This window comes from Vidua macroura, chromosome 6 (genome assembly GCF_024509145.1).
Source record: "Vidua macroura isolate BioBank_ID:100142 chromosome 6, ASM2450914v1, whole genome shotgun sequence".
Classification (NCBI taxonomy): Eukaryota; Metazoa; Chordata; class Aves; order Passeriformes; family Viduidae; genus Vidua; species Vidua macroura.
Genome location: NC_071576.1, coordinates 54672696 through 54688193, shown reverse-complemented (window position 1 = coordinate 54688193; position 15498 = coordinate 54672696).

Here is a 15498-nt window from a genome sequence, read left to right as displayed (position 1 = left end):
GTATGTTTTCATCAGAAAGATATCTACATAGATGGCCACCTCACGTGGCTTTGTGTTCAATAGGGATTGATAGTGATTGTGTTGGAAAGAATCTGATTGCTGCTGAAGTCAGATCTATAAATGGAAACTCAAGAAATCACAGAGTAAGATAAACTCCTACTACAAGGTCTTTGACCTTGAGTGTCAGAAGTTTATCATCTTCTGCAAATCTTTAGAAATACAGTCACATCCAAGGCAGTGATTTATTTTAAAATAATTCTTGCTATTTATTTTGTTCATTTAACTATACATATAAACAGAAACACACAATTTAAATTATTTAATGGGTATTGTAGCCATAAAATAACACTGACAAATAATTCATGGAGTTGATGCTTTGGATTAATGATTAGTAAATAGTAAAGAATGTGACTTCATGGAATAAGATGATGTGATGTGATTATTCCTCAGGGTGTACTAGACTAGAGCTTATTCAGTAAATGTTATGATTTTGGAATATATCTTAGACCAAAATATGGATTAAAGGAGTAAACACAAGCACAAAAGTTAATGTGATGAAAATCTATCAAAATATTCCCTGATATTCTAAATTCAGACATTTCATTTGAGTCTCGGGCTTTTACACTTTTTGTTATCAAATAAATACCACAATAGCAATGTTCACATTAGAAATAAGACTGTAATTATGACACTTCTAAACAAAGTCCTCCTCTGCAACCTGGGTGACTCTAATAAAATAATTATCACATATCATTAGGATTTAATCAGGACCCTGGAAGCCTCAGCTTACTCTTAGTCACACTCTTAGGTGCAGCAAAATGAACAACAGGAAAAATATATTTAAAGCACTTTGCAAATAAAGGCTGAAAAATCACTGAATACCCATTCATGTAGATGTGGTGTAAAAAGGAACTCCTGGTATTCTGTGCTTGCAAGTCAGGTGAGAGTGAATAGTGGCCTCACAGAATGAGGGAAGGCATCTGCTTGGAAGCATTATTAGTTTGTTAAATTATTAGTTTAAAGCTCAAGTTTTAAGTAAGTTATGCTCTTCTACTTAATGATGACAGAAAATAAATAAGGCTACCAGTGCAGTCATTGAATGGCCCACACTGAATTAGAGTTTAATAGTCACGGAAACATTCTGCTGTAATCACCTTCTGACTTTTACAGATAGGTGAGCAGATGCAGAAATAAGGACCAGATACACATTTAATAAAAAGCTGTGGGTGCTCATGTGGGTGTCAGAGTTGCAGATTGAATACCACCACATTCCCTTCTCCTTGTGACATAAATCTTTCCATTGGTTTCTTTCCATTAGATTTCTGGAAGATGACGCAGTACAAATTTGCATTTATTCATTGTTTGCACTCTCCAGAAATTAATTAAGAAAAATACAGAAGCAAACATGCATTTGCCTTGCCAATTTGTTCAGATTCTATTCATAGGAGCACCAAACATGCTGTCCCCTTGATTGTGCAGAGCCCCACTTCCTTTGCAGGTTTGCCAGGGACAGTTGGGCACTCACTGCACAGGGGGCTGCGTTAACAGAATTACCCTTGCATGTGACCATATTTCTTTGTGTTGGTGGTGGGAGTGCACTGAAGGATATATTCCTTGATAAAAGGGAAGAGTGAATGAACTGGCAACCACAAATCCATGTTTAAGGCAGATGCAGCGCAGGTTGTTTATACAGGGTCACAAAAATACAACAGCCACAGCCCTGTGAATGTGTCTGTAGATGTAAAGATACATTTAAAAACACCTCTGCTACCTATCAATGCCTATTCCTTTTTCACCTGTCATGGGCATCTATGAAATTTCACTGAAGTTCACAATTGTTTTCAAAATGGTGGCAAATCCACTCAATATTTCTGTTAAAGAAAATGTTAAAAAACAATCAGTGCTAATTCATTTTATATTTGGCACAAGCACTCAAGAAATTGAGCTGTTCTAGAAGTCTGTATAGGGACACACAGCCTCAGGAGATTTTTGTGTCTTTCCCATAAAATTTCTGTAAATAAAATCCACTTGGAAGTTAGTAGAAATAAAAAGAAAGTCTAATACAGTTTTGTTTTTAAGAACTAGAAGGGCACAACAATGTTGGTAATAAGATGATGTGCAACAAAGAATAGTCGGTGGTAAAAACACACCTTTTTTTTTTCCTGCTAAGGAGATTACAAGGTTATAATTTGTAAAATAAGCATATTCCTGTTAATTAAATTAAGGACTTGGGCTGCATAAGCAAATATCAATCACAGGAGAGAAAGAGGGAGAGGGATGCTGAGTTTCACACATAATTTGTTTCTGACTACTTAGCAGGGCTATGACAGACATTCGCTAAGTAGAAAGCAAACATTTACTATTTAGTTCTCCTTTGCAGCTACCACCTACAAGCCTCTATTAGCAAAAGCTGCCTCCTTTGGCAGAGAGGATGGTTTGTTGTGAAAATTTTTCCCTGTGATGGCTTTAAAAGAGAATTTACTGCTAATTCAAAGATGTGACAGCTAATTAACAAGCATACTCTTATGCTTTTATACCTTTATAAGTTGCAGAACAGTTTATCTTGCAGCCCTGATTCAGGTTTTCTGGAGTGAGTAGGGATCCTTCTACTGCCTTCACTGAAGTCAAAGCCCTAAATCAGATGGGGGAAAGGAAATATATCCAGCGTGTGCCCCATCCCATGGGCATCCTGCCGTTCATCTTGCTGGGATTACACCCACTTCAGACAAAATGGCTAAACGAGCCCTACACCCCCAAGGGAGCGGGGAGCTCCTTTTGGGATTCATGGCTCCACACCCACTCTCAAACTTGCAGCCTCTGCTGGCTGCACTCAACAAGGGCCCTTGTCTGGGGAGGCATTAATGCCACTCTGCTAAATGTCAGCTCCAAGTGGCACAGCCCAAACAAAGCGGGAGGAATGCTGTGTCATGGCATGGGCTGCCAGCTGCCAGGGCATGAGAAAACAACAGAGCCACTTCAGCTGAGCTCCTGCAGGAATGTGTTCCTTGGAAGGAAAAGGAAAAGGGGGAGGGAGGATGGGAACTCAGATGGGAACTGCCAGTTTGAAAACCTGTCTAAACAAACATATGGCACTTTCCTGTTCTTTATGTTTCAAAAATGAGAAGTGAAAATGTGAGATTCTTTCATTTATGTGTTTGTTAAAAAAAAAAAAAAAAGTTGTAATGGGTGAGCAATGTAAAAAAAAAAGGTATTAAAGGTCTTATTTAGATGGAGATTTTAGACCACCCAGAGTACCACAGAGACAGGAGCTGATGAAGTGCTGTTGCACATTTTGCCATAAAAATAATGTTTTAATTTTCTAAGCGTCCATCCATTTTATTTTCTTTCTATCCAGGGGCAAATCCAATGGAGTAATTAACCACAATGCTCTTGACCAAAGGGTAGCAGGGTTGAGATGAGCTCAGATGTGGACTCACTGAACTGATGACTGGGATATGGCACTTACTACTTGACCAGTCTTAGTATCAGAGGAAGGAAAGAGAGCAAATGTGATGCCTGTTTTCAAAAGGGGTCAAGGGAAGACTATTAAAAAAAATAAAAATCAGAAAATAATTAGCACTGGATACTTTGTTTGAAACCCTAATGGAAAAAAAAATTGTAACCTTTGTTTCAAAAAGTCCCTCTAACAAATATTGCCCGAGGTTGAAGAATTACTCTTTACATTCCTTTTTGTCTTGGTCTGTAGTTATCTGTAGCCAACTACAGCCAAATTGACATGATCCTGCACTAAACTCATCTTCAACCTGGCTCGTTCCAGCCAAACTTAGGTCCTTGCAAATCTCCTCAGACAGACTCTTCCAGTTATAGCAAAATATCTGAAGTATGTAGAACACCAAGGTTCTGCGCTTAACCAATCCCTAAACCAGCTGGTTCTACATAAAACCCAACTGGAAATCAGGAAAACTGTCAATCTGGAAAATGATGTCCTGTGACATCATCTAGTGTTTAACACAGCAATCTTAAAGCTTCAAACCTCTTGAGGCAGGGACCTGGCACCAGGCAGCATGACCAGAACAGCATTTACCAGGCAAGAAGAGGTGGCCAACTCTCTAAATCAATCAGTGTCTCAAATGCAATGGCAATTTTCCCCCAAGATTTAAAAAAGCAGTGATGGTCATTCCCACTTCTGGTGAGAACATGCATTTTGCTTTTGAGCTGTGACACAAAGAGATTTGCTTCTATAACAGAGTTTTTGAATGATAATGATGTTTTGTCAGTCTTTCTATACACTGAAGTTGAGTCTGGAAGTAAAAGGTAATTAAATACAGGTGTAGAGAGACTGAAATTTGTAAGATTTGTGTCCACACAGATTCCAGCCCATCTCTTTTGATTTCCTCGGCTCTTTCATAGTGAGCTGGGGGCACTTGGCAGCACAGCCAAGCCTTCCTGGGCTTCCAAGGAGAAATGCTGGACCCTGGCCCTGACCATCACCCCAGCAACATAGCAAAACCTGTGGGGCCAGATTGCTAATTCTTTGAAGGTAAGAAGGAAATTAATGAAACCATCAACAAGCCAAGGTAACAACGTACAATTTGAGGCAAGCTGAGGAAGGAGAGTGGTCTTTGAGAGCAATGTGCATCCTGCTGGCCTTTTGTAGAGCCAGCTGTGAGGCCTGGTGGCAGCAAGGTGTCCAGGCTTCCAGATGTGCAGGTGCAAAGCCTGCAGACATCAAAAGCACTGATGTTCACATCCATTACCTGAGCACCACCCTTCTGTATTTCAAAGGGAAACCAGCTGAACTTTCCCTGTAATCACCACCTTGTGACATCCCTTTAATGAACCAGATTGTACAGGACCTTCGTGTCAGCCAAATAAAGAGGGTGCTGGCATTTTATTTTCCTCTGCTAGGATCCCTCCCAGCCCTGTTCTTCCTGTGGGGAATTGACCCAGGTTATCCTGCAGCACTGAGGGAAAAGGCAGAGCCAGGAAAGACACCACAGGGTATGGTGGGCAAAGCCGTGGTCATGAATTGGAAATGTTGGAAGAAGGCCAGGCTGAAATCTCAGGATAAGGGGAAGCATGAGCTGACAAACTCCTTGCAAATGCATTTGGCATTTTGTAATTTGGTTATGTTGTTTACTGGAGTTTAAGAAGTCACCTCTTAGCTCAGGATGATTGAATGTACCATGACAGCAACAAATAGGATTTAGCAAATTGCCCACAGAGATTTGATTGCTTTGATTAATTAATTAACATGTGGTTCCTTGTTCAAACAGTAGTCAGTGGAGACTTTCCAATATGAACCTAGGTCTGTGACTGGTACCTGTCTCAAAGAGAAAAACTGCTGAAATTTCTGTATTTAGGATGTGCACATACATGGTATTTCCTCCCCTTCTGGACAAGTGGATCCCTAACTCATACCCTTGCATTTCTGCCTTGGGTGAGTAACCTGCACATTTTAAAAAGGCTCTGTGCTGTGCTTCTAAAGAGTTTCTGATCAACCACCCACACAAACAATATTTTTTTCTCCAGGGTGTGTAGAAAAAATTGTTTGGCCATTACATTTGTAATGGTCAGTAATTCAGTGGATAAAAATACGTGAATGGGTGGCTCTATGTCACTTAATCTTTTCCTTTCTTACACTACAGTAGCAGAGAATCAAGAAGGGCTAACACCATGTCAGGGGACCTCAGTGAGCACAAATCCAGGCCTGGTTTATTCCAAAGAGAATTCAGTCCCCATGCTCCAATGCCACTTACTCCTAAAAGCAAACTGAAGCTCAGCAAGGAGGGAAGTCTTTTCCTTCAAACAATTTATTTTGACTCCAGCTTAAATGATGCCAAAACAGACCTTTTGTTTTCTGCTGCACAGAAAAAAAAGTCTAGTTTCACTGGGCAGTAGAGAGACACCCCACAGTCACTCTCACATGTGCTGCTAACTGGAATAAGTCAATCCACCCTTACCTATGAGGATCAGTCATGAGAAGCAAAAGGTTATTTATTTTGCATATTTGATCCTTGTGTTTTATTTTTTAACTACCACTTGAATGAGTAATAAAATCAGTTTACTTTTTTACCTCCATTCATCTCCATGGTTAGGATCTGGAGGGGTGGCTAGAGATCACTTATAGCTCAGCATTAATATCAACATTATATAAATGCAATCTGATGAAATATTTAAGTTCTAAGCATTCCTTGAAAGCTGTGGAAAGAGGAAACATTTAGCTGTGTACAGGCAGCCACTGGCTGGCTCACAAACAAACCAGCAGTAGCCATTTAAAGAACATTGCAAACCCTCTGGACAATGTGCATTTTATTAGGAAAAGGAAGCACTGAAGAATACAAACAGCAGGAAAAAGTAAATGCAGTAACTGACTTTCATGTGGATAAAAATGGTGGCGCGAGGAGAAATTCTGTTCCAGAAAGGTCATTCCTTTGCCTCTGCATTCCTTCCCCACATTTACATGCTGCTCGCTGGATTCATCAAAGGTCTTCATTATTCGCTCACGGCTGGCATGAAACAATCACTTTCAGATATAATGACCTAATTACTCAAACAAGACAAATGAAAAAAAAAAAGAGGCAGTTATTTACTTCAGACATTAGCATTTAGCAGCTCTTCAGAAAAGCCATTTAAAGGACTTGTAGTAGGGAGTTAAACCTCGAGAACCAGGATCATCTAAAAGGGTGGGGTTTGATGACTACAGGCATCGGTGATGATTCCCAGCCATTATGACTCAGGCTGCCCCAACTTAAACTCCTCTCCCTATGGACCAGGCAACCATGAGCTGCACAACAAGGATGTTCTCGCCACGTTTCTCCCCCAGCTTCCTTGTGGTCAAGCCCAGATCATCCTGCATGCCCAGGGCCAGCCTGGGGCTTTCAGTGACTCTGGGACCTCTGCACTACATCTACACGAGCCAACATTATCTTTAGAGATAATTTCTATTCCCTCTATATTTTTTTCCTACTTCCTGAGCAGCACAGAAATCAGATGCAACAAGAGAAAATTTTGGATTGAATATTGGTAAATGAAGGCATAGCCAAGACCATTTATTACTCAGACTTGCTGTGCCTGAAAAGAGACCCGGTCCAAAAGGTGGATCACAATGGTTCTTTATTTTGTGTTGTTCTGTTGGGTAGAACAGTAGTAATGATGCAATCACTACCAGTAAATGTCCCAGTCAGGCAACGACTCATTTGGCACCCATATTTTTGCAGGAAAAAATAATAGATACCGGTTTTATGATGATGCTTATCAGTGCTGTGTCAATTACATAACCATATAAATTGTCTCAATTAAAAAGAGGTGATTCTGGGGACAAGAATCAGAGTATGAACTTTTGAGCCTCTATGCAATTTCCCCTACAGATGTGAACTTTAGTTGATGTCCCAGTACTTCTGCAAGTGTGGGGTATTCATCCAGAGTCAGGAAATGTTCCCAGATATTATGCTTGAGCCTGTTCTATTAAATATACACCATTAGAGAGAGATCCAGCTCATTTCCTAATTGCTAAACATTTCACACCGAATGGCAAAAGGAAGGTTTAAGCCCCAGTGGGATCATATGTGTCTGACCTACAAATAATTGTGTGACACCAGAAGGTTTATTATCTCCTAGCAGGAATGAGAAGCATATTTCTTAATAGGTTCCCCACCCTGGGCCATGCAAGCCTTCCTTTGAAGAGTGTCTCTATGGTAATTGATGTTAATGAGCAGCCAGCAAAGGAGAAACACTGGGTCACCAGGTAGGAAGCCCTCCAAGAGATAATCTAATTACTCTCCAAAACAAATTACTTTCAACCAAAACAAATTACTTTCAATCACTCTGCAACAGATAAGATCAATGGAGGGGGCTCAAAGCTGATGACAGCTGGAGACTGAGGCTTCATGAGTTTATGGATTGATCGCTTTTCTCTTTGGTTCATTTTGTTGAATGACAATGAAGTGACAGAAAACTGGAGCCAAGAACTGAGCTCCCTTTCATTTCATTCAGATGAATGCCGAGGACCTGCCAACTCTGGGCTCTTTGCTGGGTGGCTCATTGATCTGAAATTGGAAAAGCTGGAGCCATGTGTGTCCACAGCTGTAAAGGGAGCAAGACTCTCCAGAGGAATAAATGCAGCCTGGGGGACTACAAAATCCACTCCTTGTGCATCTTGTTATGTGAGGAAGGGAAAATGACATCGTTGCGCTTTTTTTCATGCTCATAAAGACATGAGGAAATATGGAGCCTTCATTCTCATGAAGCCTCAACAGGACTCAACTACAAATATTAATTTAAATTACAGCTCTACAGGGAACATAAGTCAGGCAGTTGGAGTGAGGGTTGAATGATTAATCAGTGGGGTTTCATATCTGCTACTTGCTGTGCAAAGGGTTGTCATTGCTGCCTGTGTGAGTGAGAAAAACTCATAAATTTGGGGACCACTATTTTTTGAGAAAGGTGCTGGTATTGCCACTGGAGCCATGAATTGAAAAGGTTTGTGCAGGGCTCAGTCACAGTTCTGCTGCTCTCGATGTCATTAGTATTGGCTACTCCCTTCCTTCTGTTATACAGCTGATGGAACATCCGCCTGGCTGAGTCCAAACCACACTGGTGGCAATCTGTGTCCTGTTAGTCCAGGCAATGGGAAAAAGGGCATCTCCTGCCTTGCAGCGAGGCTGCAGTGGCAGTGATCAGTAGCTGTTTTGTGACAGGCTTTATCTGCTGGAGGCCTCTGATAAAGAGCAATAGACAGGTCTCAGGGAGCCTTTACTATTGATTGAAACCTTGGTGCCCCACACATGGAGAGAAGGATTCCTGCCCTGCTCTGGAAATGTTCTGAACCAGGTTAAATTCTGAATTAACTGGGGGAAGAGTGTGTGTGTGTGTGTGTGTGTGGTGTGTGACTGTCTTTACAGCCCCCTCGGCAAAAGGAATCCCCAAATCCACAGATCCACAATCCAGAGTGTATGAACTGCACACTGAGCCATGTGAAAGAGCCACCATGGACTCCACCTTTCCATCCTCAGCGCATCTGTCTGCTTTGATGACACTGATTAATCATTCAATCCTCACTTCAGCAACTGAGGGCTCTCTGCCTCTGGTCACGCAAGGACCTTCCTGCTACCTCCAGACATGAAAGAACCAGAGGCAATGGGGCTCTCACTTTCAGCTTGAAATGTTCAAGGAGTTTTGTTTCCAGAAAAAGGAAAACAAATCAAAGATGCCTTTGACATAAAAATATTTGGCATTTTAAAATGGTAAAATAAAATTGTCATAACCATTACATGTCTGATCACAGTTCTAAATACACACAAAAAACATTGAGTTTAATTCTGCTTCTTATAGCAAGTCAATGTACATAACAAACAATAACTAGATAGTGGAGGATTCTATATTCCTTCCAATATTTGTGATGTTTAGGTAGATAAATACCTTGTGGTAATGTAGCTATTTCATTTAACTTTCCAGTGGTGTTTCAGATTTTATCTCTTGCTGAAACAAGTTATTGAATGAAGCTGAACTACTTTTGGAGTAAGACATCCATTACTCGCTCGTTTCCTCACTAGTCAGATGTGTAAAAACTAAGTAAACTTGAATTACTTTCTAAAGACCATGCAGGCTCTTTCCATGCTGATTTGTTCTGCTTCTCTTACTTTCAAATGGCCTTTTAATTGGCCATTAAAGTAGGAAATTATGGCTGATTAGGATCAATCCAAATGCAATGTTTTGCATGGACTGGCTATTTGAATACCATTCTTTTAGATCCCGTGTTACTTCTGCTTTGTCAGCTAAAGGTCACTTTTAGCTGCATTGGCAGGATGCTTCAGTAACCTTTGCCCATCAATTCTTGACCCTAAATGTCCCACAGCCATGTTTGGTGGCAGCAAAGGGGACCAGTTGCAATAAGGAACATCAGAGAAAGTTACTTGGTTTCCCAATTCATAACAAATTGTGCAGCTACATCCAGGCTATGCTTTAGGCTTAATTTCAGATGAAAATTACTTCCCGTGACCTCTAAGAGGAAGAACAATTCATTAATAATCTTCCTCTCTCTTGAGCAAAGTCATTGTAAAACTTCCTACACGGTTGTCACCAATGTTAAGGACTGAGTCTGGGGGTCTTGTGAGAAAGGAGGCAAGATATCATTGCACTTTTTAAAACCCAGGTGATGTAATTCCATGTACTAAACAGATTTTGGAGGAGTTGCATGAGAATTTTATTTTTTCTAAGATATTTCTCCAGGGTTTTAGGCCTACGGTATGAGCTAAAGTGAAAGGTTAGACATCTGTTGACTCAGATGAATCATTTTGCTTTCCAGAAGCTGAGGATATGTCTGTGTGCAAAATATTAACAGTCTTAATGATTAGGAAACTTTGTACTAGTTTTCAGGTTTATATTTGTTCAGACTGTTTCATAAAGGGCTTCACCATTTCAGTCCTTCCTGCAGTATCATCATAATCAAAGGTGATGACAGCAGGTGAATAAGCACTCGTGGGCTGAATTTGATAATCATTTACATCTCTTATCAATTTATACAGTTCTGTTGGTGCCTTGCAGTTCTTAGTAGTGATAAGCAGCAGTGTAGCATGAAATATACGACAGCAAGAAAAACATGAGTCCTAGCTGGCTTCCTTAACTCCCTTTCTACCTCTGTTACTTCACAATATGGGAAATTGTTGTAATGTGTTGAGCACACACTCATTTTTCTCTGATCTTCATCAAGTATTTGAAGCTCAAATAAAAAAAATAAATGCCACAACTATCCAAACTGGGAATTCCCCAGACAGGGATTATTACCTTTCACATCCTTCAGTCTTAACAGGGCTGAGCATCCAGAGCTAACCTGTGTAGGAACAATCTGCCCCTGTAGGGTGATCTGATTATTGGCATCACATAAACCATAACAACTTTCCCACACTTTCTCAGTCGAGCCTAACTGATTCTAGCTAAAACACCACTTAGATGGTCAAAAGCATAATAAATAACTTTAGTGATGTAATTTATTACCATCTTCATGACTAGAAGACTTTGTAGTATCAATTTTAGCACAAATCAGAATTATTATCATAGGTGTTTTCGAGAAAACATCTGCCTTTAAGCAAAGGTACGATCACATTTCTGAGGTGGTTTAACTTCAAGGGAAAGGAGAGATTCAGTGTCTCACCAAACAGACAGGCAGAGCTAAGCCCCTTTCATACCTCTCCTTCTTTCTTCTGACTCCCAAAAAAGCATCACCTGAGCACCCCTGGCTCAGTGTCCCTCTTAACAATGCACCTCCAGTGAAAGTTAGACCTCTGTGGGACAAATTCATCCCAGATTTCACTCAGTGAAATTATTCCTGGGTCAGGTTTGTTTTAATGGGCCTGTATTGGTTTTGTTGCCAAAGTCTTTGCAAATCCTGGCTCCCTACTATGCTCTTCAGGGGTGATTTTGTGGGAATTGTCACTATATCAGGCTGAATAAGACCACCTGATCAATTCTGTCCAGATGTATTTGTACAGGACCACAGGTCCAAGTATGCACTCTTGCAAGTTTGAAGCATTTGTGGTATATCTTCTTCTCCTGTTCTCTGTCTAATAAATGAAAAATATTTCCAGTGAAGCTGGAACTTGTCATAAAGACAACATTATTTAGTCACTGTCAGGGAAAGAATACAGGTAAATGCTCCAAGGATATCACATTTGACTGAGAAGCTGATGATCTAGAGTCACCCTCTTCTACAAAAGTTTCCCTTATGATTTCCACAAACACATTGTGTAAACAAAGTCCAGGGGCATTGCTCCCTAGGTCAAACTGGAAATCAAAATGGAATTTGTTGGCAAAGAAACCTGCAATTATTCATTTCTGTTGCAGGATGAAGATCTGATCAAAACATAAGAAATAAAAACATAAGAAAAACACAGCTTTTGTTGGTTTTATGCTGGAGAAGCACAGTACCAAATATGATCCCATAAAATCAGTAAGGTTTCTTCTATAGAAGAATTATGAAGGATTTCATAGCACACAGAAAAGACTGGAGTGGATAAAATACTTCTAAAACATGAAATAATGGCTTACAATGATGAAAAAAAAAGCATTTAGGCTATTTGAAGCTGGTGGGAATTTTGTGAGCTTTAGAGCAGACCTAACCAGAAGATATCATTTGACTGTGCAAGCTCCAAGTCGATTCCAGGCTCAGTATTGCTCTCTGGAATGCATTGACTGATAGCAATAGCTGAGGAAGCATTAGATAACAGAATGGTGAGAGATATTTGAAATTGGTTGTCTGCCTGTCCTCCTTGGAAAGAAGCAGCAACAACACACACCAATTGCAGTAGCAACAACTTCCCCAGCGTGTTGGCCTTCCTTAGCAGTTTTAGAAGCAGAACCCCTCTGGAAGTGGATCATTTGGAAAACATATAAGGCCCTGATGCATTTGAATCCTACAAATTCACTGAGGACTGTGGTATCAGGGGAGAGACTCAGAGAGTGCTCATCTGATCCTATGACATCCTGTCAGTGGGCGCACGCAGCAGGAGCTGTGGAATCTCAATTCTGCACTCATTCACAGCCCGGGGAGAAATATTGTCACCTCCATGCCTCTTGGATTGCAGAAGCAGCTGGGAAGCAGACCAGTCCCTGACATATGGTGGAGTAACCTCTCCTTCTTAGGCAGGTTTTTTAACTTGTGCTGTGCTGATAAGGCTCTTTATAGAACAAGCTCGTGCTCGAGTAACTGCGTATCACAGTGTTCTGTGTCTTCACTTCTGCCTTCCCTCATTCTCCTGACATATTCTTCTCCACCAAAAGCAAGAGAAAAGGCTGGACTGCTCTGCTGGCACTCTGCCACGGTTAAAATAATTTTCTTTTCTCTGTCACTTCTGGGATGACTGGCAGGAACCATAGCAGAAACCAGAAACCGGCAGCATTAGCACTGACATCTCCAGCCCTGCCTGGAACCTTACTGCCCTTAGAGTATTTGCTGCCTCTGTAATTCTCCCACCTCTCACTTCAGAGAAAAGGGGGAAGACTGACAGATCTCTTCACAAAAGTAATATTAGATCACACTCGTGTAATCCCAACTACAAAATCTGCAGGAGGTCCCAAAGACAGCCCAAAGGAAGCAGAAAGTCTTCAATGTTTCTGAGGTATTTCCCTCTTCCTGCAGTGACTCGTACAACCGAAGTTTTCACCATGATATTACAAAGTACCATAACTGAGAAGATGTCTCTTCATCCTAAACACCTCCAGTTTATCACACTTTGACCCCCACTCAGCCTTGAGTGACTCACCTATATCATTCTTCCTTTGATCTCCACCACAAGGTAGCCTGCTATGACCAACTTTGACTCATGGTTGGCTTCTGGTCCTATTTCCTCACCATTTTTTGTGGCCACCTTCCTTAGTTTCTTTTCAGTAGGTTTCAATGATATTGTTATCCAGTATGGTACAAGCCCTCTGTTATCTTTTTGGTGTGTTTCAGTATCTCTGGATGCTTGACTTTTAATTATAGCTAATTTTATTCTTCCAAAACACATTCACTTCAACATCATTATTGCTGAAATCTGGACTTCTTGTTCTGCAGAAATTGCATTGGGACATGGAAAAGTGCAGTGGAAATAAATGATCCATTGCAACAGGTGAAAATGCTTTTGCAATTGTGTATGTTTGGTTAGGAGGTATTTTTGTTCTATAAGACTTTCCTCCTGGGTTTTTGGTTGTTTTTCCTATCCTCATAAAAGCAGAAAATCCGACACTACCAGGTTTCCTTGTTGCATGAAGCAGGTCCAGCACTGGAAGTGAATGTGGGATTTACCCTATAATACATTTGTTCTGCAAACATCTTTTTTCCTGCAAATGCATTTGTAGGAACATGCAAAGGCATGTGTCTTTCTATTGAACTTTGATAAAACATGCCAATAAATGATAAAGTTCACTGACACAGACAGGAACTGAAATTAAAATAATGTGTCGCAACTCTTGTATTTTGAATTCAGTGACATTCACTAGCTCATTTATCTCTAGCTAAAAATAAGCCCTCTTTAGTTTCTAGTTAAAAATAAGTTACCTGAATCTGAGTTAATCATCTAGGTTTTGGTTTTTTGTTTTTTTTTTTCCAGAGGCAATAAGAAATGAACACTTCCAGGGTATATTCAACCCATATCTCTTCAGCAGCTGTTTTGTGATAGGATTGGCACCATTCAGTCTAGTTAAGTGTTTGCAGACACTTACCTCTGTCAGGGACTATAGGGGATCTTGGACAAATCATTTAGGTTGGAACCTTGCCCTAACAAGGGAGGCCATTCCAAAACATTAGTTAAGTGCTTAATTTTTGTTTCAATTTGATTAGACACGAACCCTTTAACATCAAGCCATGCAACATCAGCAACAGCAACAACAAAAATAATTTTTAAAGGCTCTCCATCAATTGCTGCGAAATTCTCCTTTATAGCCCCCTTTTTCACTGATTTGAGATATCATTTAGTGCAAGTGATTTGCCCTTTCTGCCTCAATTTTTGATCCTCACAGAGATGAATGAACAAGTTCCAAGCATCAGTTCCTTACTGCTTGAAAGAAGCCTGAACTTCTTGATGAAGAAAATAAAACTTGCAATCATGATTATTGTTCCCACTAAAGTATAGATGAAGCAGTGATCATAAAACAGCTTCTATTAACTGAGATGCACAGAAAAATTGAACTAAAGTCCTTCAGATTAATTTCAGACCATAACCTCTGCGTGTGTGGTGGGTGCTCAGTACCTTGAAGAATGCCAGGATGAGTTACATGCACAACTGCTGTGGGGCCCAGGGTTGCAGGGCAGGAACTGCCTTTGTAGCAGCCATGTAATAACATTGCAGAGGAAAAAAAGAATTAGGGACTTGCATGCCTTAGTATTATTTACTGGGCTTATAATATACTGTGAACTTCCGTGATGTAAGGAAGACCAGAACTTGTAGGAAAGCCCACACATGATTTGGAGGATGCAGCAGGAGACACCTGATTGAAAAGTGGTCTTAATCCTTTTTAATTATTAAGCAATCATGCAGGGAAAAACTAGGTTCTTTTCTAGGTGTTTCAAGCTGGTCACCAAAAAATGCCCAAAGCTAATCAAAAGCAGTAACTGCTTTTGAAGTGATTGATGAGATTCAATCCCTTGCTCCCAGTGAGTTTGTTATTCAAGACCCTGATCATCCAAATGCGACTGATCGATGTCGTTAACTCCAGTTAAATACACCTGAAGTTGCACATGAAAATAAGTGCAAGATATCATCCTACAAGCCTCTGTATTTTTGTGTAGCTTGTCTATGTGCTCATCCTCACTGAGCTAAGATTGCTTATGAAGAAAAATTTTTTGTGGGAGTGTTTGCAGGAGGGAGATGCAAGTGGAGGGAGATGCAAGTGCAGAGACAAAAGGATGAAAGTGAAAAAGTAGCAAAATATAAAAACAGTATGTGGAAGTTAACCGAAGCTTTGTGTTCCAGAGAAGATGGTCTGGAGGTGGGATTATGTCTTGTTGAATTGTCATTTAATGTCCTGTGGGGAGAAAAAAATTACTTTATGAAATTACCA